A 22,502-nucleotide genomic window follows, 5' to 3' on the forward strand; every position below is an offset into this window, starting at 1 on the left:
AAGTATTTAATGAGTACCAATTATCTAACATATTAGTCATATGTATCTTTTTTCTGCCTTAGACTTCTAAAAATCTCTTTATTTTCAGCATCCACAAACACTGGTTTCTAGAGAGATCCGATTTCTTCAGAACCAGGACGGGTTTTTGGTGCTTGAGGTGTGTCTCGATGCACGGCGCAGGTGACCTGATTTCATGTCGATTGGAGGCACACCAAGGCTTCCGGCATGAGAACAACGGATTTTTCACTAATTATCTTCTTTCATTCGAGCATGCTGAAGGTGATTTTCAGTGTCTTCAAATCATACAGCTGTGAAATTGTACTACCTAAATAATTATTCTTGACATGTCTAATATTTTGCTATCTACTTTCTAATGTTCTTTATTTTGACATTATCCTGTTGGCTGCAGTCCATCTGTACAACACTTGGTACACACTATCCTTTCCACAGTACAGGAAGATGAGGAATTTTACCGAAGAGAGAGAGTGCAACTGATTTAGTAATAGGAGTGTAGGTTTTTCAAACACTGACGTTTATATTTTCTTAATGCAGTTTCCTTGCTTACATTCATTAAAAAAAAAAAAAAAAATCCTACGTAGCCGCTAATCTCCTTTATTTCCCCTCTAGAGGGCACTAGATCACACTCTTGCAGATAAAAGGCATCGAATCTAAGCCCTCCTTGCTGGTGGTAAATTTTTCTTTTGAATCATTATCTCCAGAGAGAAAATTATTCCTATCTAAGGGAACCAACAACTGTGAGAAGCAGGTGGTTTATTCCTCTCTGTATAGCTTCTGGACAGAGGGCACCCACTGTACTCATGGTGACAAGGTGATGACGGTGGTCATTATATGGGCTTTGGAGACAGACTGCCCAAGTTCAAACATCGCTCAGGCACTTCCTAGACACATAATGCTGGGCAATTTATTTAAAAGTTCTGTGCCCCAGTTTCCTCATCTGGAATATGAGGATTATAGTAACACCTATCCCACAGTGGGTCGTGAGAACTGAAAATAACACGGTGGGGGATAAGGGAAGGTGGGACAGATTGGGAGACTGCGATTGCCATATATACCCTACCATGTGTGAAATAGATAGCTAGTGGGAAGCTTCTGTGAGAGCGCAGGAAGCACAGCTCAAGGCTCTGTGATGACCTAGCTGGGTAGGATGGGGGAGTGGGATGGGGGTGGGTGGGAGGAGGCTCAAAAGGGACGGGATTATGTATACTTATGGCTGGTGGCTGGGCTTCCCTGGTGGCTCAGCAGTGAAGAATCCGCCTGCAATTCTGGAGACACAGGTTTGATCCCTGGGTTGGGAAGATCTCTTGGAGAAGGGAATGGCAACCCACTCCAGTATTCTTGTCTGGAGAATTCCATGGATACGGACGGAGGAGTCTGGCAGGCTACAGTCCATAAGGTTGCAAAGAGTCAGACCCAACTGAAGCGACTCAGAATGCACAGATGAGAGGGAAAGGCAACTCCCTTACATAGAACAGCTATTGGAACTTTTAAAGAAGCTTGTGTGCTATTGATGTAATAGACGTCAGAAGAGAGGGTAAATTTCTTTGAATTCAGTGATGTAATAACTTCATAATTTTACTTTCTTGGTCACGTTTCGGCCGTTAAACTGCAAACCAAGACATCTAAAGTTTGTTATAATGAAAGGCCATAGGAACATATACACACCAAAGAAATGAATATATGTGATAGAAATATGACCCTTCTTCAGTACATAGACAAGATTTTTGTTTATTTTGTCTTATTTATTTAAATATCATTTATAGGGAGATTCATTAGGACTCCCCCCCCAAAAAAATATTAACTTAGTATCTAGGAGTTAAGGAGCTTCTGTGAAGATCAATCTTTGGAGGGATGATGCGCAAGCCTTTGTAGGCTCCTTTTCTTGTTTAATTGAGCTAGTGGCATGAGAATTCTATCAAAATACCGTTCGGTTGACAGTAGTCATGATAACACTCTTCTTTCTTTACTCTTCCTGATATTTATATAGTTTTCAAGGTAAATTTATCAAAGATTTTCTGAATGTTCTTAAGAACTTCTTAAGCACCATTCTGAAACTTATATACACTAATGATGAATCCCCAAAGCATGCCTTATCCAAGAAGCTTTGTAAGAAACTCTATGCACTTTGGGTTGTGTAAATGTTCAAATAAATATTAAAAATCAATTGTCTCTGATGTGCGTGGATGTGATAGGAACTCATCAATAAGCCGACTTGTAGTCTTTTTTATAACCTTTAGTAGAACTGACTTTGCCCTAGAAGGCCATTCAGGGTATCATCAACAAACAAACCTACGCTTGGAGTGCACCTTTCAAACTGCCAGACTGCCAGATTTTCAGGTATCTTGTAAGAATTTCAAATATATTTGTATTGATGTACAGTACGGATTGGGTGGTGCTAGTGATGAAGACCCACCTGCCAATGCAGGAGACATAAGAGATGTGGGTTCAACCCCTGGGTTGAGAAGATCCCCTGGAGGAGGAAACGGCAACTCACTCCGGTGTTCCTACAGGGCTAATCCCGTGGACAGAAGAGCCCAGCAGGCTACAGTTCATGGGGTCACAAAAGAGTCAGACATGACTGAGAAATTGGGCATGCAGACACGCGCATGCTCGGTTAGAGGGAATAGACACGCTGAAAAGAGATTTATATCTGCATTTTTGCTCTTTGTAATGAACAAGTCTATACGAGGAAAGAAAATCTAATACAGCCTTAGTCTTTTAACATCAAGATAGAATTAGAAGCTAAAACTTCATTGTCCAGTTCAAATGAAGAAAAGAATTGAGGTCCTTACTTAAATGGTTTCCTATGCAAGGCCACCAGGTTTCTAGCACTAGAGAGAACAAAGGTACTTCTGATATCCCGGCTGCTGTGTCTCAGTTGTAAAGTCCCGTTTGAGATCATAATAGGATATTGATTACTTTGGATGCCATACAAAGCTGAATTGCATTTCTTGGTGGAGCAGTAAAGGTCACTGTTTGATTACTCAATAACTTTTCAAATACAAGAAATGCTATTTAAAAGTATGCTTGAATGATTGGGCTATATTATAAGGAGATGGGGGGATGGAACTTCTTTCATAAAGATAGGTGATGGTTCTTTCATAAAGATAGATGCTAAATTCTATCAACTTTTATTTATTTATGGTGGACATTCTGTAATATTTTTTATACTAGAACATAAACCACGAAATTAAATTATGAATACAATTTTTACGTTATGATCCATATGATATCTAATCCATGAAACACATAATCCACTTGTATTTTTAGATATTAATTGAATTTGTCACCAGGACCAGCTTATATCTAATACCATTTATTTTCTGAAGTCATACATATAAGGCATTCTGTATTAAATTACAGAATACAAGAAAAATATAAAAACACATAGAGAATATATGTGGTATACTTCATTATTTTGTAGCTCTAAATTTCTATTCTTTTCCCTTTTACTTATTAAAATTAATATAAAATATCTTATTTGTATTGTATCTACTACAAGTTATAAAATTAAGATCACCTTATATCATTTTTTATTGATTTTCTGTCTTTGTATGTCACTGGAAATATACCCTTACAAATACTAGATATGTTTCAAAATTGATTCTTAATTATTGCATAATATTCCAAACTATGAATAGAGGATACAGTACTTAACTTGTTCATTTGTGCTCATAATCCCTCCCCCGGATTATGCTGCTCATGTGACCTATTGTTTGATTGTTATGGCCCCGTTAGTCTTCTCTCATATCATCACTGTATTCTTTCACCCGATTCCCTGTTTGACATTCCAGATTTCACGCTAATCGTTGGCAACATTGCTCCATCATAACTCTCACTATTTGCCCAACAAGGATTCATCTTTGATGGGCTGAATGGTCTTGATCTGTTTTGGCCAGAGAAAGGCATCTGTTGAGTCTATTGCAAGGCTTCCCTGTCATTCACTGTCTCTCAGAGTTTGCTCAGACTCATATCCATTGAGTTGGTGATAATATCCATGAATCCATGTTACATGAAATCGAGAATATTCTCCAAAAAGAGGAGTCAAAATAGAAGTTTTGTGAAACTTAAGAATAAAGGGCTCTAGTCATTGAATGGATACTGGACTTCTACAAAATTCCAATCAGTGACACTAACTTTTTGATAAGGGCTATAGCCATAACTAAAGAGAAAGGAATATCATAGCAAATGTTCATCACAACTGAAATATTTTATGCATTTGCTGTTGTCATTTAATATTCTGTACATGGTTTAGTTGGTATCAACTTAGTTAATCCTGACTCTTCTGTAAGTAATATTCCTATTACTTGAGATAAAGAGCTTGACTCAGTATCATTTTAACTGAACTTGGTGGAGCCAACTGAATTCATTGTCTGTTTAATTTGTGGATGAAGTAGAATACATCCCTGTTTTCCAAAACTGACCAGTTAACCAAGTTGGGCAGTTAGACAAGGGTGCTTTATTTTATGTCTTTTAATTATTTGAGTAACACATCAATTTATTTTTATAGTGACTCAGTTTCCAAATAGCTCCCATTAATTCACACGTACGCTTAAACTTATTTCAAGCCAATGAGTTCCATTCCATGAATTATGTGCCCTAGTTAAATTATACTGAGTCTTTTCAGATTATGTCCTTATACTGATATAAACATTTTTTTGCTGTGATGCTGTCATGCTCTGTGACTTCTTAGTATCATTTCTCCCTCCTTAATGTTTGTGTGAACTCTCTCTTTTTAAAAAAGTACTTGAAGAATCAAGCAGTTTGGCTGGATTTGTAAATATTTTAAATCACTTGTATAATTAGATACCCCCTTACAGTGCTACGTATTAAAGCTGGCTTAAAGCTCAACATTCAAAAACTAAGATCATGGCATCATATCCCATCTGATACCATCCCTTCATGACAAATAGATGGGGAAAAAGTGACAACAGTGACAGATTTTATTTTCTTGGGCTCAAAAATCACTGCAGACAGTGAGTGAAGTCCCAAAACAGACACTTGCTCCTTGGAAGAAAAGATATAACAAACCTAAACAATGTATTAAAAAGCAGAGACATCACTTTGCCAATAAAGGCCCATATAGTCAACGTTATGGTTTTTCTAGTAGTCATGTACGGATGTGAGAGTTGGACCATAAAGACGGCTGAGCACCAAAGAATTGGTACATTTGAAATGTGGTGTTGGAGAAGATTCTTGAGAGTGCCTTGGAAAAGCAAGGAGATCAAACCAGTCAATCCTAAATGAAATCAAACCTGAATATTCATTGGTAGGACTGATGCTGAAGCTCCCAATACTTTGTCCACTTGATGCAAAGAACTGACTCATTGGAAAAGATCCTGATTCTGGGAAAGACTGAGGGCAGGAGGAGAAGGCAGAGACAGAAGGTGGGATGGTTTGATGGTAACATCGACTCAATGAATTTGAGTTTGAATAAACCCCAGGAGATGGTGAAGGACAGGGAAGTCTGGTGGATACAGTCCACCAGAAAATTCAGATGCCTATAAGGGGAGACGCCAGCCAGTGAGATCAAAATACCCAAGTGAATTCTCACATCTTCACACATTCAGCTGTCTCCACTTCCCATAAATTTGTCACCAGATTCTTTTCTTTTAAACTAACTTTTTAAATGTCAGTCATTTTTGTGAAACTAAAGACATTCTTCTCAGTTCAGTTCAGTTCAGTTGCTCAGTCATGTTTGACTCTTTGCTACCCCATGAATCACAGCACGCCAGGCCTCCCTGTCCATCACCAACTCCCGGAGTTTACCCAAACTCACGTCCATCGAGTCGGTGATGCCATCCAGCCATCTCATCCTTTGTCATCCCCTTTTCCTCCTGCCCCCAATCCCTGCCAGAATCAGGGTCTTTTCCAATGAGCCAACTCTTCACATGAGGTGGCTAAAGTACTGGAGTTTCAGCTTTAGCATCAGTCCTTCCAATGAACATCCAGGACTGATCTCCTTTAGGACAGACTAACTGGATCTCCTTGCAGTCCAAGGGACTCTCAAGAGTCTTCTCCAACACCACAGTTCAAAGGCATCAATTCTTTGGCGCTCAGCTTTCTTCACAGTCCAACTCTCGCATCCATACATGACCACTGGAAAAACCATAGCCTTGACTAGACAGACCTTTGTTGGCAAAGTAATATCTCTGCTTTTTAATATGATATCTAGGTTGGTCATAACTTTCCTTCCAAGGAGTAAGCATCTTCTAGTCACATGTTAATAAAATATATTCTGCAAATACATTGATGAGGAAGAAGCAGTGCAAGGTACATTTATATGTTACATTAAAACTTTTCAGTTTGCTTATGCACTTACATAATTGAGATAACTTTTCAATTTGGAAATTTTTTTCCCTATAGTGTAATCAAATATTTTAAAATATGCTTTACTGAGACACTATGTTTGTTGGTTTTTAACTGCACATCCATAATAATTTGCACATTGTTTCATTGTAGCATTTTCATACTATTGAATAAATATTGTTTATAAATTTATCCTTGTAAATGGGCTGTGAACTCCTCAGGAACAGGGATGGGGTTTGATTCATATTTCTGTACTCATCAACTAGTTAGTGGGTAAGGTCTAACCACTGCCTCTCTACCTCCTTAGAACTGCAATTTGGACCAGTATGGACCCCTGAGAGCTGAGAATACTTGAGGCCAAGGAATGACCAGAAACAGCCAGAAAGAAATTAAACCAGCGCATAAGGGTCAACTATGTTTAAGGAGAAATGGGAGTTAAACCAGAGAGTAACCATATCCAGGTGTCAGTTCCAAAAGGCAAGTGTGGAACTAATAACAGCAGCCAAAACGAGAGACGGAAAGTCAGGTAAACGCAATGACGAGATGATGGTGAGATGCAGAGGGCAGATGAAGGGAGGGAGTGAAGAAATGTGAATGCTTACAGTGTTGGGGCACTCGGAGGCTCAGCTTAAGCAGGTTTTCATGTTGGGTGAAAACAAGGAGAATCATACCAGCACACATGTATACACGTGCACACACAGCAAGGGAAAGGGAGACATACAGGAAGCTTATGTTAACATGTGTAAGATTAATTGGCACCATTCATGGGCCTTTTTGTGCCTCCCAGGTGGCGCTAGTGGTAAAGAACCTGCCTGCCAATGCAGGAGACATAAGAGACGTGGGTTTGATCCCTGGGTTGGGAAGATCCCCTGGAGAAGGGCATGGCAACCCTCTCCAGTATTCTTGCCTGGAGAATCCCATGGACAGAGGAGCCTGATGGGCTACAGTCCATGGGGATGCAAAGAGTCAGACACGACTATGCTGTAAGCGATTCAGCACACAGCACACGCATGGGCCCTTTGGTGGCGTTCTTTGTCTAATCCAAGTCCAGGATACCTTGACGATGATGACAATGTTGAATTGAAGCCTATTTGCTCAAGATGCTATGGGAAATTAAGTAGGAATATAGTACTAGTCAACATGGATTTAGATAGAAGTCCCTTGCAGATAATAAGAGATTGACATATAGCTATTGATTTGATTTGAAAAATAAGAAAGCGTCAACAAATATATAAATAAGGAAAAGGTCAACAGATACATGAATTTTATGCCCAGGCATAATGTTTCTGAAGGTGCATGTGGAGGTGGTACGTTTGCTGGTCTGAGGCATGAAGAGGCAGTCAAGTCAGGGGCATGTTGCCAGAGGACTGGGGTCACTGTCCCTGTGCTTCCATCGGGAGGGCTGGAGAGCGTTCTGTGAGCTCTTCTGGATTGATTTCTTTCAGGTTTGATGGAGAAAGCAGTAGGAATTCGGGAACTGATTGTTTGAATAATGGGTGGGAGAGCTTGGAGAACAAGAATGCATTCCACAGACGCCCAGAGAGCAGAGCAGCACGGAAAAGGCAGGCAGAGAGCTCACCTGAAAGGAATCAAGACGCTGGCTAGGGGAGCAGGCAACTCCATATAAAGTTTAAATGCCTGAGATGTTTCCATTTCACCAAGACAACAGATAACTGCAGACATTCCCAGGAGCACGTGATCTCTGCTCCCGTTGTCCTGAGTTGTGCTCAGTTCTAAATGAACCCGACTTGTTTCTGATCGTGTTAGAGTTATGCAACTTACATTCAGGAGCTTATTAAGCAACTTAGATGTTTCTTCTAGATAGTATATCTTCTAAGCTGTCTGCATTTTGTAAGGGTTTGACGTTCCCTAACTGAGTAATGGTATTTCTACATTCTGAAACAGTCCCTTTGGGACAACACTTAGGGAGTTTCCTATTTCCTGTCAGTGTGGTTTAACCTATACAGTGAAGAGAAGGGTTGCAGAGACTTAAATGTTTCAAAGTAAAGCTTGTTTGGATGCATAAAGCAATTGCTACTTGAAGCGGAGAAAGCATCAGGCATGCTCAGGTTTTTACTGAGAAATCTTGAAAAACGTGGCTTTGGTCAAGTTTTTTGTGCCCTTGTTTTAAGGTCTTCCAAACAGATATCATTTATAAAGTCTCAAAAAACTTAATGTGTCTTTGCAAAGAGAACTCAGAGGTTTCCTTTCCTCCTTTTGTTTGCTGGATCTTGTTTTTCCATCTTTTTGCAATATTTTAATGAGCAGGGAATTATTCACAATTAATGATAGCCAATCACTACAGTGGGGACTATACACTTATAAAATGATGACAAATAGCCACACACCGTGTGGTGAGCAGTGTATACAAATTACACCATAAGCAGAAAGTAGTTATGCTTGATTGGAGCAATTAAATGTTTTCTTTAAAAAAAAGTAACTCCAGTGAGAATATTTTACAAAATGACTTTTTAATCATCTGTAGAACTGCTAAAATTATTGTCTCATAATAGTTTTAAAGTATGGCATGTGTAGAATTAATTGTAATCCCTTTGCCTAGCCATGGGGATTCTTCCCCAGAAACCTGTTTACTTGAAACTTCTTTTTAATCACAGACTTAATATCAACCCACTCTCCTTTTAAATAAAATGACGATATTTTCTAGGACTAGAAAACGCGATGTTTGGCTTCCGTAAACAAGCAAGTATTGCCCACTCTGTACAGCCAGACTGGGGGGGGGGGGCGGCGGGCAGAATACTTTAAACAGCTATGCCTTTCACCTCATAGTGAGACTGTCCCCATCAGATTGGAATTTGTCCAAGGGTTGAGGGAGACTTCTGTGGAGCTTCAGCAAAAAAACCCGCATTTTCTACTGGCCCACTCTAGAAGGAAGCCAAGGAGTTACAAGGTCACAAATTCAATAAAATTAAAACTGTTTCCATTGTCTTCCATCACAACAGTTTAAATCCTTAGTTTGGATTTTTCTAGATTTTTTTATGTATACCTACAACATGTTGATTCAATTCCTTTTTCACATGATAATAAATTACATGACTTTTCAAAATATGACTTACATTTTTTGGTACCATCTTAATGGTTGCATGATTCATTTAATTCATAAAACTAGTCCCAAGGAAGAAATATATCTTCCCTTGATTATTTTGAAATGTATACACTCTCCCCTATTTCTATTGTTTTAATCTTGTCTATAGATCAATGACACTACTGGTAACACAAAAACAAAAACCCTGCCAATGCAGGAGATGCCAGAGACACAGGTTCGATCCCTGGGTCAGGAAGATCCCTGGAGGAGGGCACACCAACCCACTCCAGTATTCTTGCCTGGAGAATCCCATGGACAGGGGACCCTGTGGGGCTGCAGTCCATGGGGTCACCCACAGTCGGACACAGCTGAAGTGATTTAGCATGCACACACACATAGATTCACCTGAAGATAAGATTTCTCAAATGCCTCTGAGTGAGTCACCTTCTGTCTCAGCCCACCTGAGGTCAAACAGCTTCTGGGGGAGAAGCTACAGTGGGCTTATCGTGAATTTCCCTTTGTTTCCTGGCGTCTCATATATTCCTCACCTTTTCTAGGCAATATGGCTTGAAGGGATGTGTTTGTTTTAGAGTTACAGCCTCATTCAGGATGTGTGAAAGGAAGCTGTTTTTCTCACCAAAAGAATACCCAAATATAATCACTTTATGAAAGCTGATCTATCTTACAGAATGAAAATGAAGTTTCCAGACTTTAAATTTACACAATGCTACCTCCAAAGTCTATGAGGTGAGGAGTCTGGCCAACTCTATAGTAAGTAAGTAAAGTCACTCAGTCGTGTCCGACTCTTTGTGACCCCGTGGACTGCAGCCCACCAGGCTCCTCAGTCCATGGGATTCTCCAGGCAAGAATACTGGAGTGGGTTGCCTTTTCCCTCTCCAGGGGATCTTCCCGACCCAGGGATCGAACCCAGGTCTCCCACATTGGAGGCAGACGCTTTAACCTCTGAGCCAACTCTATGGATTATCCTAATTTGTTTATCTTGGTCTCTGTGTTGGTTGCTTCACTTTCACCATCTCTATAGCTTCTAAGTTTTCAAATTGAGCCCCAGTCTTCATATTATGTATAAATAGTAAGATATGCATTAAGCCAGACTCAAGTGGGTGGGTGACTTGGAACAAAACTAGAGAAATTTCCAAAACAGATAACTTCTATCATTCTGAACAAGATCTTGGATCACACTAAGTAATCTCTTTCTATACTGAAAACTCTGGATCTAAATTCAGTGTAGGTCTTATTGTTAAGAAGCCACAACTTAGAAAGATTTTATAAAATAGCAAAAAGCTAAATATTCTCTAAATTCTCAGTTCTAGTTCTCATTAGCATATTTAATTGTTCCCCATAAGACCTCTTTGCAACAGAAAGAGAAAGGCAACGTGTGCTGATGTGTGGCATCATTTGAAATCCACACAGCGTCTCTGTCTACCTGCTGTGCTTCATTTCAGTACACGTTTCCATGATTAATTTTGTGTTTCTTCAGTACGTCAAAATGTTCTCAGTGATTTGTGTTTATGCATGTTATGCTGTGGATTAATGTGGACTTATGCTTCCTAAGAAGTGAGCTGTTTTTGAATTTGAACTCTAAAGACTGTCATAGAAGACCATAGACCTGGATTCTTCAGTTGAGATTGACAGTCCCACACATGCCTGACCCCAGAATCCCTCAAGAGAATCCAAACAGTCTGTGAACTTGGATGAGATTAAGTGCTTCTTTATTTTCACAAATATGCAACAAAAATTTTCAGCATTTCCTTTCACGTTTAAGATTGCCCCAAACCATGGTAGTATTAGCAGTACTTTTGATTTTTGCACCAGTAAAAATCACAAGTACATTTATATCACATTGTTACAGATACCCTGGAATATGATTTATGTTCTCATGCCTTTGACATTGTGGTGGTTCACCTCTTGATTTTGCTATTTAATAAATTAGTGAGGAAGTGTGCACATTATAACAAAATGTGCATATCTTTAGCATAGTTAGTCTCCTTCTGTAATGTTTGTTAGGTATTTTATTTTATGCATTTAAAGATGTTGCTCAGAGAATGAACTCATGGCTTCCATCAGACTGCCACAGTGCATGACTCAAGAAGGGTGAAGAAACCCCACTTCCGGTTATATAAAAATATAGATCACTAGGGACTTCATTGGCCACTCAGGGGTAAAGACTCTGCACTTCCACCTCAGGGGGCGCAGACTCGACCCCTGGCCAGGGAACAAAGATCTCACATGCCATGCTGCGTGGCCAAAAAAAAAATGTCAATCACTTAGACATCTGAGTTTCAAAATGGAAAAAATATGCTCATTTTCTTCTGCACAGCTTCTACTACATCAGGCCTGAATTAAAGACTATATGTACATTTTCCATAAGATCTATCTTCATGTTCCTATAAAATGTATTAATGTATCATTTTATAAGAATTTATTGAGTTTTATATGTGTTAGCTTCTAAGCAACGGGCTGAAAACCATAATAGTAATGGTCCCTCCTCTCAACAATTTCACAGTCAAGCTGAGCTGGCCAGGTTATGACTTACAAAACAACTGGAGCATAATCATGTTCTAAATACTCAATAAATGTTAACAGTGAGTATGAAAGTAGAGAGGGAAAATAAAAAGACAGGCATATGGACCCCAAATGCTGTGTAAACTTGCAAGGAAGGAGGCTGTCTGAGCTGGAGAGTAGGCGTGAGATGAAGATAAGGGGCAGAGCTGGACAGGAAGGGTCCCCTCTGGGCTCTCATCCCACTTTATTTTTCATCATAGGACTTAAAACAACCTGGGAGGTATGTATTTACTTAATTATCAACAGTGGGACACAGCTGAAGTGTTCAATTAAGGTTTTTCAATGAAAAGAAGGAAAGCGGGAGGGAAGAAGGAGCGGAGGGAGAAAAAGAGAGGGAACGAGGGAAAAGAAAAAGGAAGAAAGGATAATCGCACGAATGGATGGGTGATCTTTTCAAATGCTTGTGTGCAATCACAGATCTGCTCTGCTGTAGAGTTAACCATCTCTCATGTACGTGTTTGTAATCATGGGACATGGAGCAATGGCAAAGTTTTCATCTCACACTACAGGAAGGAGAATTTTATTTTTGAGTTTTAAGAGATTAAGGATTAAGATTTCTAAATATATAAAATGCCATGGACATCACTCAGTCTTGTCCAACTCTTTGAGACCCCATGGACTGTAGCCCACCAGGCTCTTCTGTCTATTTCCTTCTCCAGGGGATCTTCCCTACCCTGCATAACAGGTGGATTCTTTACTGTCTGAGTCACCAGAAGCATTTACTATAATTAAAATTTTAGATCCAGGGGTGACAACAGATAGTAGTTAGGCATAAGAGAAATGTTATACATTTGAAATGTAACCCATTTAATTGCATGGACTAGCTCCACTTATTTTAGCTTTTTCAGCCCCAGTTCTGACTATTATAGGGGCTTTCCCAGTGGCTCACTCAGTAAAGAATCTGCTGGTTCAGTCTCTGGATTGGGAAGATCCTCTGGAGAAGGAAATGGCAGCCCACTCCCGTATTCTTGCCTGGGAAATATGGACAGAGGAGATTGGAGGGCTACAGTCCATGGGGTTGGACATGAGGTGGCAGCTAAACCACCACCATCTGACTATTACAGAGAACAGATAATGCTATGATATATCACTACTTATGCCAAAGGATTATTATGAGACTCAAAAGTGATAATACTTGGGGAAGCAGTTCTTAAATGGGAGTGCTATACATATGAAGAGTAGTTGTTATTGTGATCCATCATTTCCCAAAGTACCAAGTGATGACCCTAGCGGACGTATCAGGATTAACCTTGTATCTGGAAGGATTACAAAAATAATTATCATTCACTAGACTCTGGGACCCTGATTTAATATTAATTATGTGTACTAACATCTCACCCAAGTCATCTTTCTGGTCTCTCGATTTGACTACATAATCACAGTTATTAAGAACAGCAAGAAAAAAAGAGCTTGGAATGAATTACAATTCTCAAAAATGTGAACCAAGCAAAATTTCAATAATAAGTTGCAAGCCTAGAGCTTCCTTCAAAGAAGACAGGGGTGGATTTCACTTGTTATTGTTTAATCATCTCCAGCCCTGGCAATGCAAGAGTTTGGAAATGAAAAACACCATTGGGCAGGTTGTGTGAATAAGGATTGTCCCCAAATGCCAACATCTTGAAGGCTAACTACCCTATCAGAAGAAGCCACAGGAACTCAGTTCACTTCTATTAATACCTTTCATCATGTTGACCCCAGCGATGGGAAATGATTCCTCCATAGGCTATAAATCATTGCAGCCCTCAGATGGCAACATGCATTCTCTCAAGTGGAGTGCCTGGCTAGAGTGAACCAATTAATTCTCTACCAGGAAGACTGTATACTTATTTTGCTTTCCGGATCTTCAAAGAGCGGTGAAAGAATTAAGTAACCACTGAAATATTTAAGCGGGCATCAGCAAATGAGCAAATCAGATAGACTCGCTCTTCACAGCTGTTCTCTGTCCAGTGCATATGGTACTAGTGAAGGTAAAGCCTTGCCTCACGTGTGTGTGCTTCTGTGTCTGCCTGAGTGCGCACGCGCAGAAGCCTGTGCACGCACATGTGTGGGAAGGGCTTTGGAACAATTTACAACTGCCGGTCTTCTGATGAATGAAGGTATTAGAAGAGCAGATGTAGGGCATGAGGCTAGAAAGTGAAAAGCTAAGCATTGCCTTGGAGCGCCAGGAAATGGGGCCAGCATGGTGAAAACCATCAAGTTGCCTGGGTTGTGAATGTTTTAATGTACAATAAAGCACTTTGATAGCTGCCTTAAAAAAAAAAAAAAAAACCCAACTGGTAATGTTTGCAAGTGTTTCCTGAAGGCCTCACTGAAATACCACCAGCAGCTAACAAAGGGGAAAGGGTTAGTCGTCATCAATAATATGGGGAAAGTTGCTAAATGACTCTGGCAAATAGCACAGTAAGTGAAAAGATTGGGATGCAGAGTGGGGCCATAACACAGAACGCCACCAGATCTGGGGAATGATGCTCCTCCCATGGGGTAATGTGGAGTCCAGAAGCCATTGTTTCTCCGCCTTAACCTTTGTAACTGCTGCAGAAGACTTTTGCCATCAGAGTTCAGTTAGTCTTCAGTTGCTGCTATTTAGTCGCTGAGTCATGTCTGACTCTTTCAGACGCCATGGATTGCAGCACACCCGGCTCTGCTGTCCTTCACTATCTCCTGGAGTTTGCTCAAGCTCCGTCTTCAATTCTGACCCCTTCATTGGCAACTTATACCTTCCAGAATTATCTGTTGGACAAAGTTGAAAAGAAAAACAAACAGGCATTCCCATGCCTGCCCATAAAATACGTCTTACATTTGAAGAACACTTAACCTAAGAGCCTGAGTAGAGAGAAATCATGGTTTCTTCCTGATAGCATAGGTCCCTGGGTGCGATGGAAGGAGTGTAGACTGTATACCCAGTATCTCACAGGCCCTTCCTTGCTTAAGGGAGCAGTCACTTTTACTCCTTAGACCTATTTGTTTCTCCCTGTTTACTATAACCGCTCCCTCACTTACAAGGGCAGCTTGCTTGTAAATTATTGCTATTGCTAGAAAACTGGCTAAAAGAATGCAAATAGCAGGACTTCCCTGGCAGTTCAGTGGTTAAGACTCTGCACTTCCAATGGTCTAGAACTAAGATCAGTGGTTCAATCCCCGGTCTAGAACGAAGATCCCATTTGATGCATGATGCAGTCAAAAAATTAAAACAAACAAAAGAATGCAAATGGCACTCTATCATTGCTTCTAGAAAAGATGTCATGTAAATCTCAAATGTTGTAAGTAACATGGACCTTTCCTATCTAGAGAGTAACATATTTAAATACTTATCCAGTCATTTGACCTACATACCAATGAAAGGACCAGTTATTATGTAGGTAGGTGAGCATCTTTAAGTCTTTGATACATTTTAATGAAGTCAGTGAATTTATTAACTTAGTGAATAGATAATCTAACTCCATTTTCCATCCAATGAATAGATTTGAATGGAAGAGTATACAAATGAATTCTTGTTCCTTGTGAGCTAAATACTTCAAAGGAACAAAAGCATTTTCTCGATATTTTGAAATGCACACATTGTTAAAATTTCAGACTATAACTTTAAGTCTTCATCCTGTAGGTTTGTTTCTGAGCTATTAATTTGCTATCATGTTTTGGGGGAACTTGTCAAGTTCAAATTTTTTTCTTTTTCCCATATCTGCAAAATATGCACTCATTTGAATTATGACTTTCCTACAGGAACTAACAGCTGTATGTGCAAATCATGCATATAAATCAATTACCAAGGCCTATGTACTATAAATGCACCCATTAATTAAGCAATGTCAGATGCTATGAACCATGAAGTTCATTACATCTTTAGCATTCAAAACCAAGGATTATTTGAAGAAGAAATACTAAGTTTACCTAATAGTTAATGAAATTAAGCCGGGTTGTTGCCAACATTTTTATTTTATGCCTAATTCAGTGTTTAAATGTTTATGAATAAAACACTAACTGCCGAAAGCAGATATGTTGAAATGTAATTACTGGTAAGTTATAATGCACTTGAGGACTCATTATACCAGACTTGGGAGTTTTAAGATCACCAGTGTAACACACTCTCCAAAAACATAGAGTTTTATGGGCTAAAAGCTGGAAAGACATAAATGCTGTTGAATTTGTCCTGGCTGAGTGGAAACTTTGATGATCTCGGTGGTATGATTTATGAGTATAACATTTTCCAGTCATTACGTGGTTGCATTTCAGCATTGTGACATGATTTGCATATGTGAATATCCTAGCAAATTAGCTTCTGATGACTGTTGCATCTGCCTGGATAAAGAAGCCCTTATCTTAAAGTCAATGCAGCTGCTACTACAAAAAAAAAAAAAAAAACCTGCTTGGAACAGAAATGTTCAGTCTTGTTTCCCTTTGAAATCTATAGTCAGTGACTTGACACACATGGGTTCAATTTCAGGGATAAATATATGCTTGAAATGACTAGGTTTACACATCTGTAGACATTTTAACATCCCTTAAGTTGTCTGCCTCACAAAGACTTCCTGGATGGTTCAGAGAAGCCTGACACCTTTTCCCACACTCCTCCGTCTGGGCTTGGAAATCCCATGGCTCTCTTTCTGTCTGCCCCCAATAAATTGCCTCTCCTAATCTCTTACATAGAAACCACACTTACTTCTGACCTAACGTATACTAACTTGTGTTAATATGTACTAACGTGCCTGTTTTCTCTATGTGTCTACACATACAGTACCTGTATTCCTAATGTTAGCTAACTCTAAGAATTCTATTTACCTCTGAGTTAAATAAAATATTGCTACTCAATTCCAAAATCTTGGGAAAAGAAAGATACTTTTATTTTGTAAATGTGTTTGAATTTCCTAAGTCGTGCGTTTCACACACACAATCAAATAGTTTTATACAGAATTAGCTTTATAGAGAAATCATCTAGAAGAAGCTAATAAGATGACCAATCTTTGGAAATGAAGTATATTAGAAATGATTTTGCAGGTTTATTTGCCCTGCCATATTGGTTAAGTTTGACTATCTTTAGTCTCTGAATATGTTATATTTTCATTCCAGCATACTGTTACCTATCTATTTTGCTTATACTTCCGAGACAGAATCCCTATCCTTTTCTTCCTCATTTTCTTTCTCCAAGCATAGATTTTAAATAATTCTGTTTTTTTTTTTCTGATTTTGACATTGTTTATGAATGTTTACTTTTTCTGGGCTTTAATAACATTGACTTAGTTCTCAGAACCTTGCATCATTCTCTTGTGTTGTGCCTCTATATATTCTATGAATGTCTCAACGTCTAAGCTCATCAACTCTTTTCACATGTACTTAGATTGATTTTATCAGTCTCTACTATTCTAGGTCATTGGATATAATCCAAACTGTAGAAATATTATATATTTTTAAAGATTTTCATCATTTTTAATTTCATCTCTTTCAGGGTTTCTGTAACAAGACTTAACTTTTTCTTAATCTGAGAATTTTGAAATCAACTTTCAAAAATTGGGGAATTCTGTTTGCTCAATCTACCAGTAAATCTATTTATTATTTTCTACTCCTGAAATGAATAATTACTTTTCTCCCACAATTCCCAATTCCTTTATATCACTCCCCAGTTCTTCCTCAAGGGGGAACTTCAAACAAGTCACAGTTACTGTATTTCTTAAATTGATAGAAAGATCATTATGTCTTTAATAAGACAATCAAAACAAACAAACGAACAAAAAAGAAAGAAAGTTGAGTGCCAAAGAACTGATGCTTTTGAACTGTGGTGTCAGAAAAAACTCTTGAGTGTGCCTTGGACTGCAAGGAGATCCAACCAGTCAATCCTAAAGGAGATCAGTCCTGGGTGTTCGTTGGAAGGACTGATGCTGAAGCTGAAGCTCCAATACTTTGATCATCTGATACAAAGAAATGACTCATTAAAAAAGGCACTGATGCTGGGAAAGATTGAAGGCAGGAGGAGAAGGGCCTGACAGAGGATAAGATGGTTGGAGTGCATCACCAACTCGATGGACATGAATTTGAGCAAGCTCTGGGAGCTGGTGATGGATGGGGAAGTCTGGCGTATTGCTGTCCATGGGGTCACAGAAAGTCAGGTGTGACTGCGCGACTGAACTGAGTTAAAGACAATCAAGAATTGATTGGATCCTAACAGACCTAGGATTTTTGAAAATGAGTTGAAATATATCAGTATATCTGTAGGTCAGTTCTGTAATTAGGAAGCAGGTCCTAAACCTTCCTCCTACCTGTGCAATTCATCCAGATCCAACAGTATAATGAATATGGAGAATTGGTAGTGTTCTCAGAATTAAATATTAGAAGCAATCTCAAAGGTTTCACCATTCAGTATTAAGTTTCTTTTGTTTACCTTCTGATAAATGATACTGCTCACACTTGGTTTGCCTGGTGTCCTCAAAATCCAGTTTCTGGTTTGGGTTCACTTACCTCCAAGACCAAATGGTTGGTACTCAGGGTAGAAAAAATGTATTGTTAGTTATACAGATGCTATAACTGCTTTTTATAAAGATTTTTAGGTTTTATTTTCAAATCTATCTCAGTTTCCTAATAATCATGTGATTTGTAATATCAGTTCAGTTCAGTTCAGTCGCTCGGTCGTGTCCGACTCCTTGCGATCCCATGAATCGCAGCACGCCAGGCCTCCCTGTCCATCACCAACTCCCGGAGTTCACTCAGATTCACGTCCATCGAGTCAGTGATGCCATCCAGCCATCTCATCCTCTGTCGTCCCCTTCTCCTCCTGCTCCCAATCCCCCCCAGCATCAGAGTCTTTTCCAATGAGTCAACTCTTCGATTTGTAACATGAATCAAACTGATTCTGGGCTTCTCTAACTGGTGGATTAAACTTATATTTCTCATGATGGATAAGCTGTCACTCCAACATTTTTTTCTAGTTTACCAAGTTGTGTTATTAATATTTATTCTCTTATTTATTTACGTATTTTTGTCTTTAAATATTTATTTACTTTTACTTAGTGGGATTACTATAGAAGAGGCAAATGCTTAGGTCTAAACTCTCCATATTTGCCCAAGACCTTCCATCACTATCTACTTTTCAGTTTTGTTGATATAATCTCATATTTCAGATTCAACTATTACTAACTTGTTATTTGTATTATGCACTTTCAAAGCTAGGAATTAGACTGACCTGTGCATCATTTATTTTTACTTTATCTGTTTTAGTGCATCCAACATTTGCCATAAATTATTGGATGAAGGAGCTTCCACATTCGATGTACTATAATGTGATCAGTCTTTCACTTCTTTGAGTAATTATTTTGGGGCAAAATGTACTGCTGCATATAAAAGAATGGCTTTCTGTCACCTTTACACAGACATGACTCGACTTTAGGCATAGAAATCTCCAGGTCTAAGGCTTTCTCGCAGAACCATAAAGATCTATTCCACTGTCATGTTTAATGTTATAGAGGAAAAGCCTTAGGCCAACTTGAATTTTTTTTTTTTTTTTTTTTTATCTTCGGCATTCTGGTTTTTCTTCTTGTTTGTATGTTCCTCGAAATTTGAGATTTTTTCCAGGAGATCACTAGGTCTTGATCTCTGTTATATTGAATATTGTACAAGCCCTTAAAGTATGCAAATGGGAGATGCAGCCAGCCCAGAAAGATTTTTTTCCTAAATTACTGGGCTTTTAAAAAAAATTTATTTATTCTCTTCTATCCACTCTGGCCTTTGTTTCTGCAATTTCCAGGATTCTTATATTGGTTTTCCTACCTTGTCTTTCATGTTTCTTAACTTACTTTTAATTGATTCATTTTTATTTTTCTTTTTTCTATAATTTTTGAGAAAATTCCCTTACTTTGTCTTTTATTTTACCTCTTCAAATTTTGACAGAAGTTAGAATCTTGTCCATTGTTGCAATTACTTATATTGGAAAGGGTTTTTGCCTTTCAAATTTATCTGTATTTTTAGTTGCCTGTTTTTGCTCACGGTGCCAATAATTATACATTTGACCCTTGTGCAACATGGGAGTTACATATGCCAGCACTCCACTCAGCTGAAAATCCATGAATAATGTGTAGTTTTCCATGCTTTAAAAGTTAAATTATCATTTTCATGGCATGCTGTGGAAAGACAATTTAGACATTTTGGACTCTATGCCAATTTCTAAAGGAAGCATAAAATAATTTTTTACCTGTCAAGCATTCAGTTTACCTAAAATGGGTTCAAGTAGTTAGCATATATGTTTAAAGAAAAAGGTATACAGATCACAACTTTAAACTGGTTGGGATTACTGTTTGATGTATGAAGAAGGAGCCCCATCCATCTCAGTGTTTAAAAACCTGAAAACCAAAGTATGTGTGATTCTAAATGTTAGATGAACCACTTTTGAGCCTAATTCACTTGGTTCCTTTCATTTTCTCTACTGCTGCTAAGTTGCTTCAGTCGTGTCCGACTCTGTGCGACCCCATAGACGGCAGCACACCAGGCTCCCCTGTCCCTGGGATTCTCCAGGCAAGAACACTGGAGTGGGTTGCCATTTCCTTCTCCAATGCATGAAAGTGAAAAGGGAAACTGAAGTTGTGCAGTCATGTCCGACTCTTCGTGACCCCATGGACTGCAGCCTACCAGGCTCCTGTGTCCATGGGATTTTCCAGGCAAGAATACTGGAGTGGGGCGCCATTGCCTTCTCCGATACAGACACAAAAATCAGTGAAGAGGTAATGAAAGTCTCAGAAGGGTTTAACTAGTTTTTGGAAAGTTCTTTCTAATGACATAGAGGGAGCTCTGGTGATTAATAGTGGAATCATTAAAATGACCCCTAAAATGTAAATTAAATCCTTAGCAGACATTAACTTTAGTCATCATAGAAACTATTTTGTAAAATATAAAGCCTTTGACTGTGTGGATCACAATAAACTGTGGAAAATTCTGAAAGAGATGGGAATACCAGACCACCTAACCTGCCTCTTGAGAAATCTGTATGCAGGTCAGGAAGCAACAGTTAGAACTGGACATGGAACAACAGACTGGTTCCAAATAGGAAAAGGAGTACATCAAGGCTTTATATTGTCATCCTGCTTATTTAACTTATAGGCAGAGTACATCATGAGAAATGCTGGGCTGGAAGAAACACAAGCTAGAATTAAGATTGCTGGGAGAAATATCAATCACCTCAGATATGCAGATGACACCACCCTCATGGCAGAAAGTGAAGGGGAACTAAAAAGCCTCTTGATGAAAGTGAAAGAGGAGGGTGAAAAAGTTGGCTTAAAGCTCAACATTCAGAAAACGAAGATCATGGCATCCAGTCCCATCACTTCATGGGACCTAGATGGGGAAACAGTGGAAATAGTGTCAGACTTTATTTTAGGGGGCTCCAAAAACACTGCAGATGGTGACTGCAGCCATGAAATTAAAAGACGCTTACTCCTTAGAAGAAAAGTTATGACCAATCTAGATAGCATATTAGAAAGCAGAGACATTACTTTGCCGACTAAGGTCTGCCTAGTCAAGGCTATGGTTATTCCTGTGGTCATGTACGGATGTGAGAGTTGGACTGTGAAGAAGGCTGAGCACTGAAGAATTGATGCTTTTGAACTGTGGTGTTGGAGAAGACTCTTGAAGGTCCCTTGGACTGCAAGGAGATCCAACCAGTCCATTCTGAAGCAGATCAGCCCTGGGATTTCTTTGGAAGGAATGATGCTAAAGCTGAAGCTCCAGTACTTTGGCCACCTCATGCAAAGAGTTGACTCATTGGAAAAGACTCTGATGCTGGGAGGGATTGGGGGCAGGAGGAGAAGGGGACGACCAAGGATGAGATGGCTGGATGGCATCACGGACTCGATGGACGAGAGTCTGAGTGAACTCCAGGAGATGGTGATGGACAGGGAGGCCTGGCGTGCTGCGATTCATGGGGTCACAAAGAGTCAGACACGACTGAGCGACTGAACTGAACTGAACTGAACTGATTGAAGAAATCATTGCAGCATTGCAATTGGTAGACTTTGTCTTTAATTCAGTAAGAATTATTTTGAGAAGTTGTTTGAAATCACCATTTGGTAAGAAAGATGGGTCATTAATCATGACAGATGCCAAAGAGTTTTGATCATGAAACATTTGAAATGTTTAATCAGGTGACTTGTTTGAGGAGGAATTAAGTTTCTCAGGGCTAGTAGAGTACTAAGATCTGTCATGGTTGAGTTAATACTTGTGGGCTATAAATCTGAGAGAATTAGACTTAACCATCACCTGGAACCTGCTTCTGAAAACTTCCCTACCAAAGTCATACCATGGAAAATGAATACCCAAATCCTCCACCATTAACATTTCTAATAGACAAGCTCAAGGAGCCTTTAGAAATTTGTAATACCTCTTAAATTTCAATATGATAATATGATTCATTTTCTTTTTGGCTATGCCAAGCTTAAGAACTTTTTTTTTCATTTTAGAAGCGCTTAACCATTCATGAAGTGCTACCCATTTTTTACCCTAAATGATCAATAACGCCTTAAGATTTGCATTTTATTTTGTAGTCGATGGATTTTAGTGTTTCAAGTATCAAACAAAA

This window comes from Capra hircus, chromosome 23 (genome assembly GCF_001704415.2).
Source record: "Capra hircus breed San Clemente chromosome 23, ASM170441v1, whole genome shotgun sequence".
NCBI classification, from domain to species: Eukaryota; Metazoa; Chordata; class Mammalia; order Artiodactyla; family Bovidae; genus Capra; species Capra hircus.